At 41.2% G+C, this 14,805-nt stretch overlaps 1 protein-coding gene across 1 annotated transcript in view; it reads left to right on the forward strand.

The window, feature by feature from the left end:
• itfg1 (integrin alpha FG-GAP repeat containing 1) overlaps window positions 1-14,805 on the forward strand; it is a 116,718-nt gene that overhangs the window by 55,244 nt on the left and 46,669 nt on the right. The window lies entirely within an intron of this gene.

Raw genomic sequence — 14,805 nt, forward strand, 5'->3', positions numbered from 1 at the left:
CAACAGTATTATTTAGGTAGTGAAATCTCAGGAAGGATACTGAAATCATAATTGTGGAATAAAAATTATTTAGCTAAATATCAGTAGTGAGCTCTTGGTCATTAATCACAATAAACTCACATTAAAATGCCCCCGAACAATTGTGATACATCCCTAATCTTTCAATTATCTATAATTGTCCAGCAATAACATCATGCATTACAGTTGCTGTTCAAGCAATTTTTACACAGTTATTGGCATTGCAATAGCCAAGAAGACATTACAGCTGCAGTCCATCACAATTAACATCACAATTACAATGAAATGGATAATGGATAAGATTTTTAATGTAAGATTATTGGTTTAGAAGCGTTACTGCTTTGCTGGATTACAGAAAACCATTTGTGAAGTGATTGTATATAAATAAATAGGACATGAATCACCTGTCTGAAGTCCTCATCCTCCAGTCTCCTCTGCATGATGAATTGCGGCCCACAAGCAATGGACAGTCATAGAAGAGAGCAAGGACAAGGTGGAATCTCAACACAGCTTAAGGTTAAGATACCATGGCCAACAGTTTGGTGCAGCAGTGTTTTGCCCTCAACAATGGCTGTTTGTGAGTGTAGCGCAGGTAAGTGCGTGGGGTGAAATTCCCTCAACACACTGAAACACAAAGTACAGCAACAGCAGAGTTGGTTTGGGGTTTGGGGTTTCATTCTCATCAACAAGTGCTGAATAAAAAGCTTAAGCCACATATCTGTGATAATGTTAGACAAAACTGAGCTCCATGATATAACCGTTCAAATCAGTGAGGTTTAGTAGATGTTGGATTTATAGTTCCACCAATCAGTTCATCTCTAAGTCTGTGCTTAGTTATTGAGCAAGTGATTTATGCACATAACATGGTAGTATATTATAGCTTTAGCTTTGGCAGCCAAGAATGCATATCAGTTGTTATGTGGAATTATTCTCTAATAAGAACACAGCTTTTTATAGTGAAGCCAGATTTCCCCTCTTATCCTACATGACTCTTTCCTTTTTTTCAGTACGTACCTCCGCAGCTTGAACAATAGCTTCCCTTCATGTTACCGTCATTGGCACGCAAATGAACAGAGAGGAGCTTTGACAAGTGTCAAAGCTTCAGATGACGGGTGTCATACGGTTGTAGTTGCAGAGAATTTGCCACCTGCTGCTCCAGTGTTTTAGAGATGCACCATTAAATGCCAGGACTGTGCGTGTTGGGTGTGTGTGAGTGTGAGTGGTTGGTCTAGGATTGTATGCATTAGCCACCAGGCCTTATAGAATGAGATTATCCTCAGCAGTAATCAGGGTTTTCCCACTTCACCATATCACATCCACGCACTGATTAAACAGCCCATAGGTCGGCTTTAACGTGTGATCTGCCTCAAGCGACTAAGATATAATTACATGTGTGTGCATGTGTCTAACGCATCCAGCAGCATGTGTTTCTCAAGGGATTGAAAACAGCAGCCAGATCATCCTCCAGGCAGCCACCCTTTCAGTCAGATCAGCACTACATCATTGGTCACAGTGGCCTTTAACCTCAGTGGATGACCACGGTTCAGATGAGACCAACAGATTACAATATGCCATAGATAGATCATTGCTTATTCAGGCACGCACACACACAGGTGATGGTTTAACACCTTCCTACAATTCTGAGGAAATCTGCAGCATATTTACGCTCACATTGAAAAAGATGACTCAGTGAGACTGTAAATGAGGCTTATGAAGTTAGTCATATTATGTTCAATAATATAAAAACGATGTCCTTCATTTCATACTTTGATATAATAATTTTCACTTCCTGCAAAAGATGCAGTTGTTGCTTTTGCCTCGGGATATACCAGCATGTGACAACCAGTTTCCAAGCAATATTTCAGTCCTACCACCCCTGTCACTCCCACCATATGAAACCGTCAAACCGCCAATTTTCATAGTGTACGAGTCAGTGAGCACCAACACGGCATGGCAATGACAAGCTCCTGCCCTTCTTCACAGACATCACGGTCATCTCACAGCAGCTGGAACTGAGTCATTCTGAAGAATCTCCAAATTAGTAAATGTTATTTCCTGGCTGCTGGAATACTGAAAACTGCCCATAATATTAACTATATATATTCATATTTATTTAGTTTTATTTATTTACTTATTCTTTGAGTAGACTTCATGGTAGCTGCAATACATTCGTGTCACCTACAGTGATCTTTTTGGAAATAATAATTCATTTCAATTGCTGTCTTGTCTTGTCTCTTAAGAGATGAATAATTACAAGTAATTAGTGTAATGTAGTGTAATGTATGACTTACTGTAGTGAAAGGTGTTTTTTTTCTGTTTTCCATTCTAATATTGCCAGAAAAAAAATCATTTTACTTGCCAAAACAGGGCCTATTCTGCTCATGTGGACCACCAAGTGTGATAATTGTGATATTTTTTGAAGCTTCATCATTGCATTTTTCCCTTTATTTACTCTAAGCCTCCATGTGGTTACAGCAGAATCAGTTGTTCAGTTGTTAATGCCACAGTGCCTTGGCCAGAACACATGATGCGTTGATGCCAGTCAGTATGGACAGATACAGTACTTATATGACCACATACATTTCAAAGTTATATAGGCCAGCTTTCCTAAGGAGTCTCACGAAATATGTGCAATGTGTGAAATGTGTGATTTATGCAATCTGTGTGAAGTGTGTGTGAAGGCAACTAATATTAAGTTAACAGATGGGTAAATCCCCCCCCCCCCCCTTTACTGCAGTATTTCACATATGGATTCAAGGCAATATGTGGCAAAATTGATGAAATATAGCAAAGAGATATGACTTTATTAAGTAGATTTACAAAGTGGATTGGACAATAGTGGAAGTATCAATTAATTAATTTGTTTGTTATGGCATTTATAGACTCGTACGTTAATGAAGTCTATTATAATCAATGGAATTTTAACTCTAAACCAATCAACAAAAAGAAAAATGTTATTGAAATAAGATAGGACATGTTATCAGACATGTTTCTGCTTTGACCCGCAGTAATTATTCATTTTCCCAGAATTGACAGAATTGTTAAATGTGTTATGCAGGCACAGTGTCCTGATGTCTGCTTCTGGCTGGCTTTAGGCAAAGCAAGGTAAATTTATTCATACAACACATTTCACACGCAAAGAGCATCACAGAGCACACAGGGGAAAAAAAAGAACACAAAACAAGCGATAAAAACGAGCAAGCTAAAGCAGAGAGATTAAAACAAATTACCAAAAGCGTACAATAAAAACAATAAGACTATCTAAATTTGATTAAAAGTAAAAGACAGCGATGGTAAACAGGTAGGTTATTAGCTTAGTTTTGAATCATCATACTTGTTTCAGCTTCACCATGTTTAGTTTTGACTGTGGGAACAGCCAGTAATCCAGAACCAGCAGATCTCAGACGTCTACAAGGTTTGTTCTGAGTCAGGTGTCTTGGGCCTAAACCATTCAGTGTTTTATGGACAACCAACACAGTTTTGAAGTTCAGTCTGCGAGAAACTAGTAGCCAGTGTAGTGATTTGACAACTGGAGTTATATGCTGAGCCTTTTTTTGGTGCTTGTTACAACCCTGGCAGCAGGATTCTCTATCAGCTGCAGCTGTCTGACTGCTGTCCCGGACAGACCTGTGATCAGCCCTTTGCAGTCGTCCAGCCTGCTAGAGATAAAGGCTTGCACAGGTTTCTCTAGACCATGTTTTGACATCAAGTCTCTGAACCGTACAACATTTTCAAGGTGATAGAAGGCTGATTTTATTACAACCATTTTATTTGATTTACCTGGAGAAAATTTTGGAACATCCAGCTACTAATTTGTTGAATGCACAGTCCCAGGGAGTTGCTTTACGTCTGTTGTCTGTTGTTGATTAACAATAACTGAAACTTTAGCTTGGCCACTTTGCCTCTCATTACATGATGATAAACAGATGGCGAATACATATTTCCTGCTCAGATGCTGTCATAGTGCATTATCTTGAGTTTGTATGTTCTATGCAGAGATGAACAATAATTCACATGAACTTCTCTGCTAAACTGCCACCACGTAGTAATAGTGACACTAAAATGAATGTGCTTCATAGAAAACGATATTCTTTAAAACTTGTGCATGTAGGATATGTGTAATGTGCTCTGTGTATTTTGCTTTTGCAAAGGCAGGGCATACTTATGTTGGGGACCTCACCACCCACGCCACCGTGTAGGTGGGCGAGGTCCCCAGGTATTTAGAACAACTTTTGTTTGCTTGAGTCAATACGAAAAGGGCATTCATACGCGTGCTGGTGTGAACTTGTTTACAGCAGTCACCTCTCCCGCTGTGCCGTTGCAGTTGTAAAAGTTAAACTCTCCTCTGATAACGAGATGTGTGGAGCGTTTTTGTTTGGTGTTTCTATTAAAGTGAAGAGAGAGGCGTGGGCAGCAGTTATAGCTGGACTTTCTCTTTCCCTCTGCTCTTTTAGCTCTGACCAGCGGCTGTCAGAGGAAAAATACTGATTGTGTCAAGGCTTTTAGACATGCACATACATATACATAGGACAGACCTTGAGTGTTGTTACAGGGGAAAATAGAGCTTCTGGTTTATGCAAAAGTGAGTATTGTGATGTGTAGGAGGCTGCTGCTGTTTGACAGATTTATTTCTGTTTCTCGTGAGTTTTTCCATCCGCAAAATTATGATTTTGAAAGGAAGGAATTATGACAAAACTTCACTTTTTTATGGCAGATGTTTAGAAACTGAGAGCATGGTGTATTGCACTGTATATCTGTTGACCTCAAGATGATTTCTCTTTTGCATATGCATGAGGATTAGAAAAATACACACCACCAAGTGACACAATGGGTCCAAAAAGGCATGATGGTTAGGTTTCCTATGAAGAATTGCAATTATTTTGGCACATGTGATGATATTTTCTGCTGAGATATATTTATACTACACAGAGACACAGCGGCAAGAAGTCTTTTGGCAAAATATTGACCATCTGTTTGTTCTCTCCTTGTAAGGATGGAGACACACAGGAGAACAATCAGCTCGTGCACATTCCCTTGGTCTCTTTCTCCCTCCCTCATTTTGTACATCAAAGCTGTAGTGTTTGCCTGAATGCCACCAGAGATGCTCTCTCCATGGGAACACAGCCGCCGCCATTTAGCATAAAGATAATAGCCCCTTCTTTGCTCATCCATTTACTTTGAAAATTAATTAAATCTTCCTTGTTAAGGTTTTAGGGCCCTCTGAGGGATTGAGCATGAGAGGACTTTGTACGTATACTATATGTGTGCCAGAGAGAGATGTGGAGAATATGTGTTTGTGTTGGCAAATGTGTGTGAAATACTGTAATGTCTGTGGAGGATGCTGCGTGGAGGCAGGGAGACCTGGAAGAGAGCGCACTAAATGCATGAAAACCTCATCTCTTAGGCTCTAGACTGTTGTAATCTGCCTGTCGTGATTTTTCTTGGAGCAATCAGTTGTCCTACAGCATCTGTGGCTACATACTCAGTGTACTCTGTCAAGAATAATTACGCTCTTCAAAATCCCTTAAAAGTCAGAAAAATCCCCAGATATTCGTATAGTCTGTCTTTGTTGCTTTGTTTCTTTCATAATTGCTTTCTTCCTTCCTTTCTTCCTACATTTTGAGAGGTAAAACAATAGAGAATATTAGTAATGGGGGAAACGGAACAAGAAATTATATGATTACAAGCAGTTAGTCATAATCTGCTGTAGTTGAGGTGGTGTGTGATGTGTGGGTGTCTCATGCAGCCGCGTTAATGAAGAAGTCAACCTAAACTTCCTCTGCTTTTGCTCACAGCACTGCAGCTCTCCTGTTTCAAGAAAACAAAACAAAAAAAACAAAGAAAGAAAATTATCCTCTTTGTCTTTGCATTATTGCTGAAACTAACTATGTTTTGTTCTGACTCTGCTCTGACTGACATGCCAGGGGTGGAAACAGTTCAACAAAAGGAGCAACTATGATCTCAAAGTATGGAGGCCTGTCAGTAATAAATGCCAAACCCAATTTCCTGGCCAGTGAGTTCAAATTCTAAGTTTGGGAGTGAGAATGATTAATATACTATTTTTTTTTGTCTTCACCTCTCACCTCAGCTGATGTATTCAAAAAAACTGGTTGTTTGGGAACATTCTCCTATTAGTAGGACTGATCTTCTGCCAGTTCTCTCTCATACTATCTGCCAGCACGGCTCAGAACAGTCTCTCCAAGCACAGGATCATTTGAATTTCCTAAAACTATACAAATTCTCAAGGGCAAATGCTTCCAAAATTTTGTGCAGTCACAGTTTTACAAGTTTCCCTTCATTTAAGTCTACATCAAGTATGTGTTGATTATGAAAACAGCCACTCAAGAATTAGATTTTTTGCAGTCAGATGCACACTGGACCATTAAGTGAATATTAAGGTCTGAGTGGTAATTTCACTGGCAACCTCTCCAAACTAAGTCTCAATAACAACCATCAAAGAAGCATGATTCTGATTGTGGTTTGGCAATTTTGTCAATTAAATGCTAAAGTTAAACTTTTTCTTTGAGGTACTGTGACACGCAATGTGTCTATGAGTCAGCCAATCACAGCCAAGATGATGAGCGGCCTGCTTTTAATTTGTAGCAGTGAAGGAAATGTGATTATATAGCTTCCTTAGAAGTAGTAGTAATAATCTTAGAGGCTGTTACTCATCATAAAGAGTCACAACGGAAGCACTTCAGCTGAATTATGGGATTTGTAAGCTTTCCAGGACTGTAGTACTGATGAAGTACTGCATGCAGCTGCTGAAAGTAATCACTTGGTAAAAAAAACATACATCAAGCAGCTTGATTTCCATATCAGCACAAAATGTGATCTTGGCTGCGCCTTTTCTTCAAAAAGAAAAAAAAAAAAACAGCGTAGTGTGAATATGCCCTTGCAGAACTTCCTGTTTTCCATGCTTATTAAATTTAGTGAGTAAGTATGACGTAGATGAAGAACAAAGCTCCTGCAGCTTTTTAGAGCCCTCTGCTCTGATCGCAGTGACAAAAGTGTTGCTTCCTTGCAGCGAATCGTAGTACGCAGATGTGGTTAGACTACCAGACTATTTTTGTGGCCACTATGATTGTCTGTCAGAGCAGCTGGTAGCCCGGCCACTCTCTTTACTCAGGTAGGCTTCACATTCACAGAAATACACTTACACGCTTAATTCATCTACTGCCCTCGGGGACGCAGAGTGTCCTGCCAGCTGTGACTGTTTGATGTTAAAATGGTCCACCTTGGCTGCATAAGAGCCCCCTATCGCTGGAGAAATAGTCACACCTCCACCCTCCACTGGGCTGCTCTGCATGCATGTGTGTATGCCAGAGTGTACATGTAACATTTACCCTTACATGTAGCAGTATGTGGTGAGAGGGAGCTATTTTTGGAATATGAAATGAGGTCACAGATGAAAACAGCTGAACCTAAGTCATTTCTCTTGTGTCTGACACCAATACATGACAGCAGCTCATAATGCGCCTTACGCTCATTGCTACTGATTACTGCTGTTTACAGATACCAGAGAATGGGACTGTTGTCGCCCGAAAAGACGCATATTCAGATGTCACACATGTCTTTGTAAAGTAGAGTGAATCAACAGCCAGACAGGAGAAGCCTGCGGGAGATGTGGCACATCTGCAGGACACACACTCACACAAACACACGGTTATGTGTGGAACTCTCGAGGCTATAGGTCAGTAAGTGTCTGACAGTAACAGAATAATGTAGTTAGCCTCTGCTTGAGGTTGTTGCCCAGCAAAATCACAACTTCTCTGTACTCGGTTCTTCGGTCTGCCTCACTCCATGCAATAAACATGTACTTTATAGCAGGTTTGTTTGGAAACGTTCCTAGACTGGTCTGACTGCCTGCTTCTATGTCTGTCTCACCCTTACTCATCAAATATACAGTTATAGCATGTCTTACCGATGGTGTGATTGCAAATGAGTTTGCTGTTTTTAGGGAAAAGTCCACTTATAGTAATAATGATGAACTGGTGATGAGTCTGATGACCCTCTATTATACTGTTGACAGCCCTACAATCCACCTACATGAGCTAAACTTGAGCTTCACAGACCGTTAGGAAGAGCTGCTCCAAAGCCGAGGTCTGGATTCACAGCTTTTGACATGCATAAGCTTAACACAGTGTGACAGACTTAACATAATTTAACTGACAGATTTCAAATACTGTTCACTATCTGCTAGCTGTCGGCCATTTATATGCAACGACTAGCTACAGTCGCTTGGTGGGTTTCAGGTCTGCTCGCCGTAGCTTCTTGCTGAAGTGCAGTGGCCTCCTCTGAATGGACGAGAGCACAAGCATGTAGGCATCATTGGCTGCAGACAGTTTGCACAATGCTGCAGAGGAGATGCACGGGAAACTGTTGCAGAGACCATGCTATGTGCTATATGTGCCTGTGGTCTAAATCTCACTGGTGGCAATGCGCAGTGATCATTCACTCCTGATACAGTCATTAATCTTTATTGCACTGCCACTCGACTTGCCTCGTAATTTTGATGAGCACTTTGTAATGAAACTTCTGTGACATCTAGTTACTGGGATCAACGACCTGTTGTTAGTCATAAAGTCGTGACTTAGAATCAAAAAGATGTTTTCACTGTTTTATGAGTGGTGATTGGCGTCAAGCATGACTGTCCGTAATAATTATTGATCGGTGTCATTGTAACGGGCCGTAACGGTGCAGTAGTTGAAACTGATAGCAGCTCACTTGACGGTATTGTAATATCTACTTTATGTGGGATAAAGTTGAGGTTTAAGTCGAGACAACACCTCGTTCTGTCCCCACTCCCAGGTAGCAGAACAATTAATGGTCTAGGTTATGTAAAGCTCACTGCTCTTTACCTCGTTGATGCCTTGATGAGTTCCCTCGCTTTAAGCTTTAGTGTTGCTCTGAGTGTATATGCCTGTGTGGGTCTCCATCCATCAGTATGCAACCCAACCAAGCAGCTGCCAAGAGCTTAGGAGGCTGTTGCTAGGCAATGCCATTTAAAATCCATCCCTCTCTGTTTGTTGGAAGCAGGGTAGCTGTGTTTGTCTCTCTGTTTTGTGGCTAATACCAGGGCGGAAACTGGAGTAGCGCAAGACATTTCCCTTGTTAGTCCTGCACTGTATTTTCTTTCCAAAGTGCAGCTTTGTTGGTGGGAGGCTGGTCTGACTTCCTAAACAAAGAAAATTAAGCAGCTTTTTAGGGCTGTTCAGTAATAGCATAATGAAAGAGAGTGTTTGCCATTTGATGATTAGTTTTAAAGAATGTCATTACGCTGCATTCTAGTGTGGAGCGCTGCAATGCTATTACGGCAAAATCTGCGGAGGTGTGTGCATGCGTGCCTCATTTAACAGAAAGCACATCTGCTTCTTTGAAGTTCTAATCTTCAGTGTGGGCATATGAATATGGGCATCTCTGCTGTGGGTGCCATGGGTTCATATAACACAGTAATAAGTCAACCTATATCCAGGTTATGTAATGATTTGATTTACCTGCTCACAGCACACAGTGTATAATAGGTCTAGGAATTAACCCTGCGCTATACACAGCATGTCAACCAGTTTTATTTTTCCATTTCATTTAGAGCAGATTGGAGCAGCTAGTTAGCCACAGTAGTGATAAACAAAGAACAAAGCAGCACTTACAGAAACTATATATAGATACATACACACACACACAGTGTCACACAGTGACACCAGTGACCAAATGTTCATTCTTTTACTCCTAAAAAGCTGGTGAATCTAGGGAAAAGCTGGATTATCCATCATAATCCGACAGAAGTGAAAATATGTCTCTCTTTCTTTTTAATTCCCATGTTTGAATGTAGCATTACATGCTGTCTGTTACTGTAACAGAAGCTCTGTCAGTCATTTTGGGGCATTATTCCTATGAAAATATTAACAAAGCCAGTGTTGAGGCCACAGGGGTTGTAGTGCCGCAGTGACAGATGGGGACTTCAAGCCCAGTGCCCAAAGTCAGACCCAGGCTTTAGCACTGATCTTTCACACACTTCCACCCATCAACTCAGCTACTCGACTGTTTAGTGTTATTCAAGTGTTTATTGTTCCCCAGCCAGGCTTCATTGGCAATCTAATAACACTAATTTAACCTTGATATGAATTGCGGTGCATTTAGATTTGCAGCTGGTAGCGATTCCTTTCTCTTATGGAAGAGGAATGGATGCAGTACTTGAATTCTCCTGCTTTGCTTTGTTTTACATTATTGTGACACAAGCTCATTTGTAAGCTGTTGTTTTGTGATCTTGCGAACAAAAACCACAAATAAAGACAGACTCAAAAAAAACAAAAAAAAAGCTGACTTTGTACCACGACAGAGTGAGAGGCGAGGAAGCATCCAGGCAGAGACCCAGATGATGAAAGAGTGAGCGACGGCAGGCGGGCCGTGTAGATAAGTGACACTACCAAAGGATGTACTATGACTTTGATTGTGCGTTGCCGTGAGTCACTGCCTGCGCTCATCACCACAGTGGCTAGCAGAATGAGAAACCACAGCATCTCTGGGCCTTGACAACATATCACTGTCTCACTGTCACTTCATCTACGCGGAGCTGCCCACTCCTTGCCTTCACTCACCTTTTGTCCACGTCTCTCTTTCTCTTTCTCTTTCTGTCAGTCTCTCTCTCTCTTACTGTCAATCTGTCTGTAGTTTGGTGACTTGTTACATCTGAGTCATTCCAACTGGAGCTTAGTGTGTGTTAAGAGAGCCATTAGGTATTCGGGACTTGCTTTGGAGACAGATTTTAACAAGAATGGGGATAAGTGAAGAAGAAGAGGTGAAGATATGATGATTTTTTTTCCTTCCTAAAATGGGTCCGGCTCCAAAACCAATTGATCCGACATTGAATCCTCCGTGTCTTTCAAACTCCACTCCTTCAGTTTGTAACACAGGTTTATTGTTCTAAATTTCAAGTCTTTAAGTCCACCTATTGCTTAATGGCATGTATTTATTTACTATAAGAAACAAATGAATGAACGATGTCATTAATTCCTCGTCTGTGAGGAGCAGCAGGGGTCCAATAGGTCCCAAGATAATGTCAGGGGAAACACTGTAATGATTTATAACCTAAGAAAGTAGAAGATGTGTTTGATATTTTTTATTTGCAACCAGATATATATGACCACTACTGCACTTTTGAAACAAATTAAGTGCCATATTTTTTAGAATTATTGATTTATTACAAAATCTATGTCGTAGCACACCATCACAACGGTGGTTGTGCCGACGTACCTCCCACCCCTACTGTCTCTGTGTTTCTGCCTTAAAAATGCTGCTATTGCTGACTAAATCCAGAGAAAGTGAATGTTAAGTTTTCATTTTGTGAAACCTGTTGTTAACTCTCTGCGTCCACAGAACTTATGTGTGCATCTGCTCTACTTTTCCCATAAAGGCGAAGAATAATAGCAGTGGAGGAGATGAAAGTTCCTCAAGATGAAAATGAAACAGAGGGACTAAAAAGATATTAAAGCATTAGAGAGTGGATTACAGTAATTGAACTAACTTTACTGACAAGAATTACAATTACCACACTCTCTAGAGCCTTTATATAAGGACTCTAAGACTAGTAATTATGACACACACAAAGCCATTACAGCAGATGCTAAGCTTTCTGGGGTTTTTTTTCTGAATATATTAGAAGAAAAAAAAAAATAGATATAAGAGGAAACAAAACCCAAAACAGAAAACTAGACACTTTTCCCTGGTTTGATTTTATAGAGTCCATTTGACAAAAACAGTCATTTCAAAAGTTGAATAATTGACCAAGTTGCCTGATTAAATGAAAGACATTTTCATCAAGAGACAGAGGGCTTAAGGGGGACGTTAGTTATGATGTCAGAGAAAGTACCGAGGCGTCTGCCACTGTGCTGCTTCCATCATGAAAACTGTAAAGAGCATCGTTAAATGCATCCACACTGCAAATATCACACATGGCTAGAAGGCATTTTACCAGAGCCCTTGGTGTTGTGACTGGTGGGGGGAAAAGGCGAAAATGTTGAACAAATGCAGATGGAAGGGTGGATGGAGGTGAGGGGAGTAGCAGAGGAGAAGATGAGAGGAAATGAGAAAGACGAGGAAAGGAGTGACATCAATAAAGAGGTTGTCGGGTTAGTGTAGCTCCTCGGGTTGAGGGAGATGAGTGGGGGGGGCGATGGAGGGGTGAGGGATGGATGGGTGGGGGAGCGGTAAAAGTGGGCAGGTAGCAGAGGCCTCTCAGAGGTGGAGGGAGAGTCGGGTCATCTTGATCAGCCGGTCAGCCTCCTCCCAGCTGACTGCCCCTCTGGAGGCCAATTAGGGAAGAGACAGGTAGACCTAGGAAGAGAGGAAGACTCCTCGCAGGCACACACACATCAACGCTGACACTGTTCATACAATAATCAAAGCCCCCAGGCACACACCCTCACACATGCACACACGCTGACATTGGTGAAGTCATGTTGCTCTCACTTTTAAAGTCACATTTTGGTGAAATGTTAAGTTTTTCCTCACACAGTTAATCACATTTTAGGATTTTTCTTCCAAACTAACATCAGTGTTGCAGAATTAACAGCTTTACTCACTGTTGCTTAATTGCAGGAGAATTTGACACCAAACAAAATGAAAACATTTCATGCTGCGTTCAATTTCCATTGCAACATAGCAGCATAAGACATAACAACTGTCCCCTGCTGAATGTGCCACCCCTTAACTGTTAAGTAAATGAGCTTTAACTGCTAAAAAGCAAACAGCCAGAGAGAGGACACCTCGCTCTGGTTAGAGAAAAGAAAAAGCCGCTCATAGTTGTACCATTCTGTTATCAAGTGGAGTATGTTCCGTCACAAATGATCTTTGGCTGAATGCAAACGCCATCTTGCACAGAGTACACAAACCCAAAACAGCCAAGTTTGATTCTGGTCATCAAACTACTCACTGAATTAACATGAATTAGCAACAGCTGATGTGATCTGCCAGTTAGCTCCAGCTAGAATTGAGTCGCTGCCACCTGAACGTTTGGTGCATTGTTCTTCACTAACAAGAAAGAGAGAGGAGAGATAAAGGCTTAGTTAGCCGAGCGGGGTGTCTGGGTGTTATTTGCGTCGGTGCTGTGAATAATCTTTCACATTCACAACGCTCACATATGCATTTGATGACGTTCATTTTAGCCGATATGATTCATTCAGATATGCCCAGATCTGTCCTGATACGGATGTTCATGGGTGGCTCGGGACACTTCTGTGAACGATGCTCTGATGTAGTTGTCGGTATGGACGTTTCTGTGTGTAAATGTGTTCATTAAGTGTGTATTTAGTGGAAGTGTTCGTCAGTAGGTTTGCAGTCACGCCTACTGCAGTCAACACAATACCGACTGAGAGAGAGAGAAAGAGAGAACGAGAGAGAGAGAGAACGAGAGTTACCTCATGACCTTGAGTTCATCTCCACCATCACTACCCCTGCAGTGCCGGAGAGAGGTTCTTTTGAAGTACAAAAATCTCAGAAAGGACACACACACACATTGGTGAATAACAATCAAATGCCTCCTAAAGTTCAGCCTGAAACTTTGAAATGGCTGCAATTCATTCTGCACACACACACAGACACACACACACACACACACACACACACACACTCATATACACATATGCTGTCCCTGAAAAACTGCAACAATTTCCTGCAGCTGGAGGCTGATTATCTAGCCAATCAGTGCTCACCATTAGCAGTGTGTCTTGACCAATAGGTGCTGCAGTGGCAGGTCCTTCAAGACAAGCGGTCCTGTTCTGTGGGTGCAGTGCTGTTAGCTTTGAGCCTAATGAGAAGGGAGGAAGGGTCTAGTAGTACATATGCAGTATCGATGGATTACACGGAATGACATTTAATCTAACCTTCAGCTAGTATATGTATAATCACAGCCAAAGTCCGTTAATCCAGAACAAGCCCCCAGCCCCACCCCACGCTGCCTCTCAGCACACAGAGAGACACAGATATCCTGAAATACCAGCGTGTCTACAGTGAAAATTGTCATCTGAATTGACGCTGTTGCTTTAGGAATTACTTAAATTCCTGCACTTTCTTTAACTTTGCAGAGTTTTAAATACAGATGGCAGCTGAATCCAGACCTTTCCTACTTAAAGAGCATTTGTGAGCAAATGAGCAACTCCTTCCTCGCTGTACAATACCCAGAATATTTCAGTGCACTTACTGCTAATGTTGCAGTGCCAGCTGCTGATTCCAGCTAAGTGTCAGACAAAATTTAAGGGAGCATTTGAAATGTAGCCACAAAATTAAAAAGTGAATTTGTTTGCCTGAGTGAAGTGCAGCTAATAAATCAGCTTCCACCACAAAATGGGAAAAAACCATTTAAGGTTTGATTATTAAGCGAAGCTGATCTCTTTATGGTCATTTATTGCTCCTTCTGAAGATAACACAGAATACACCAATTACTGCCAAGATCACCGTCACGGATGTAAACTTTGTGTCTTACGGCAAAAACGAATAACCCTTACCATCCACAAGTGTTATAACAGCCTGAATTGGCTTTTGTGCTGATGTGTAAAGCTTTGCACTGCTAATTAGCCTGATGGGGTTAAGTTGTTTTGATTTAGTGAACATTAGCCATCACAATTTGGATGTAACGTTAGGCGTTAACGTTATTTCCTTGCAGCCTGTTAGCTAGCATAAGTGTTATTCCAAATTTCACTCGTATATCATTACTGACACGAGGGCTCTGGGACTGTGGCTTTAATCTTAACTTACATTTTGTCAACAATTGCAAAATAAGTTGAGCTCCAC

The sequence above is a fragment of the Pempheris klunzingeri genome, chromosome 1 (genome assembly GCF_042242105.1).
Source record: "Pempheris klunzingeri isolate RE-2024b chromosome 1, fPemKlu1.hap1, whole genome shotgun sequence".
Taxonomy (NCBI): domain Eukaryota; kingdom Metazoa; phylum Chordata; class Actinopteri; order Acropomatiformes; family Pempheridae; genus Pempheris; species Pempheris klunzingeri.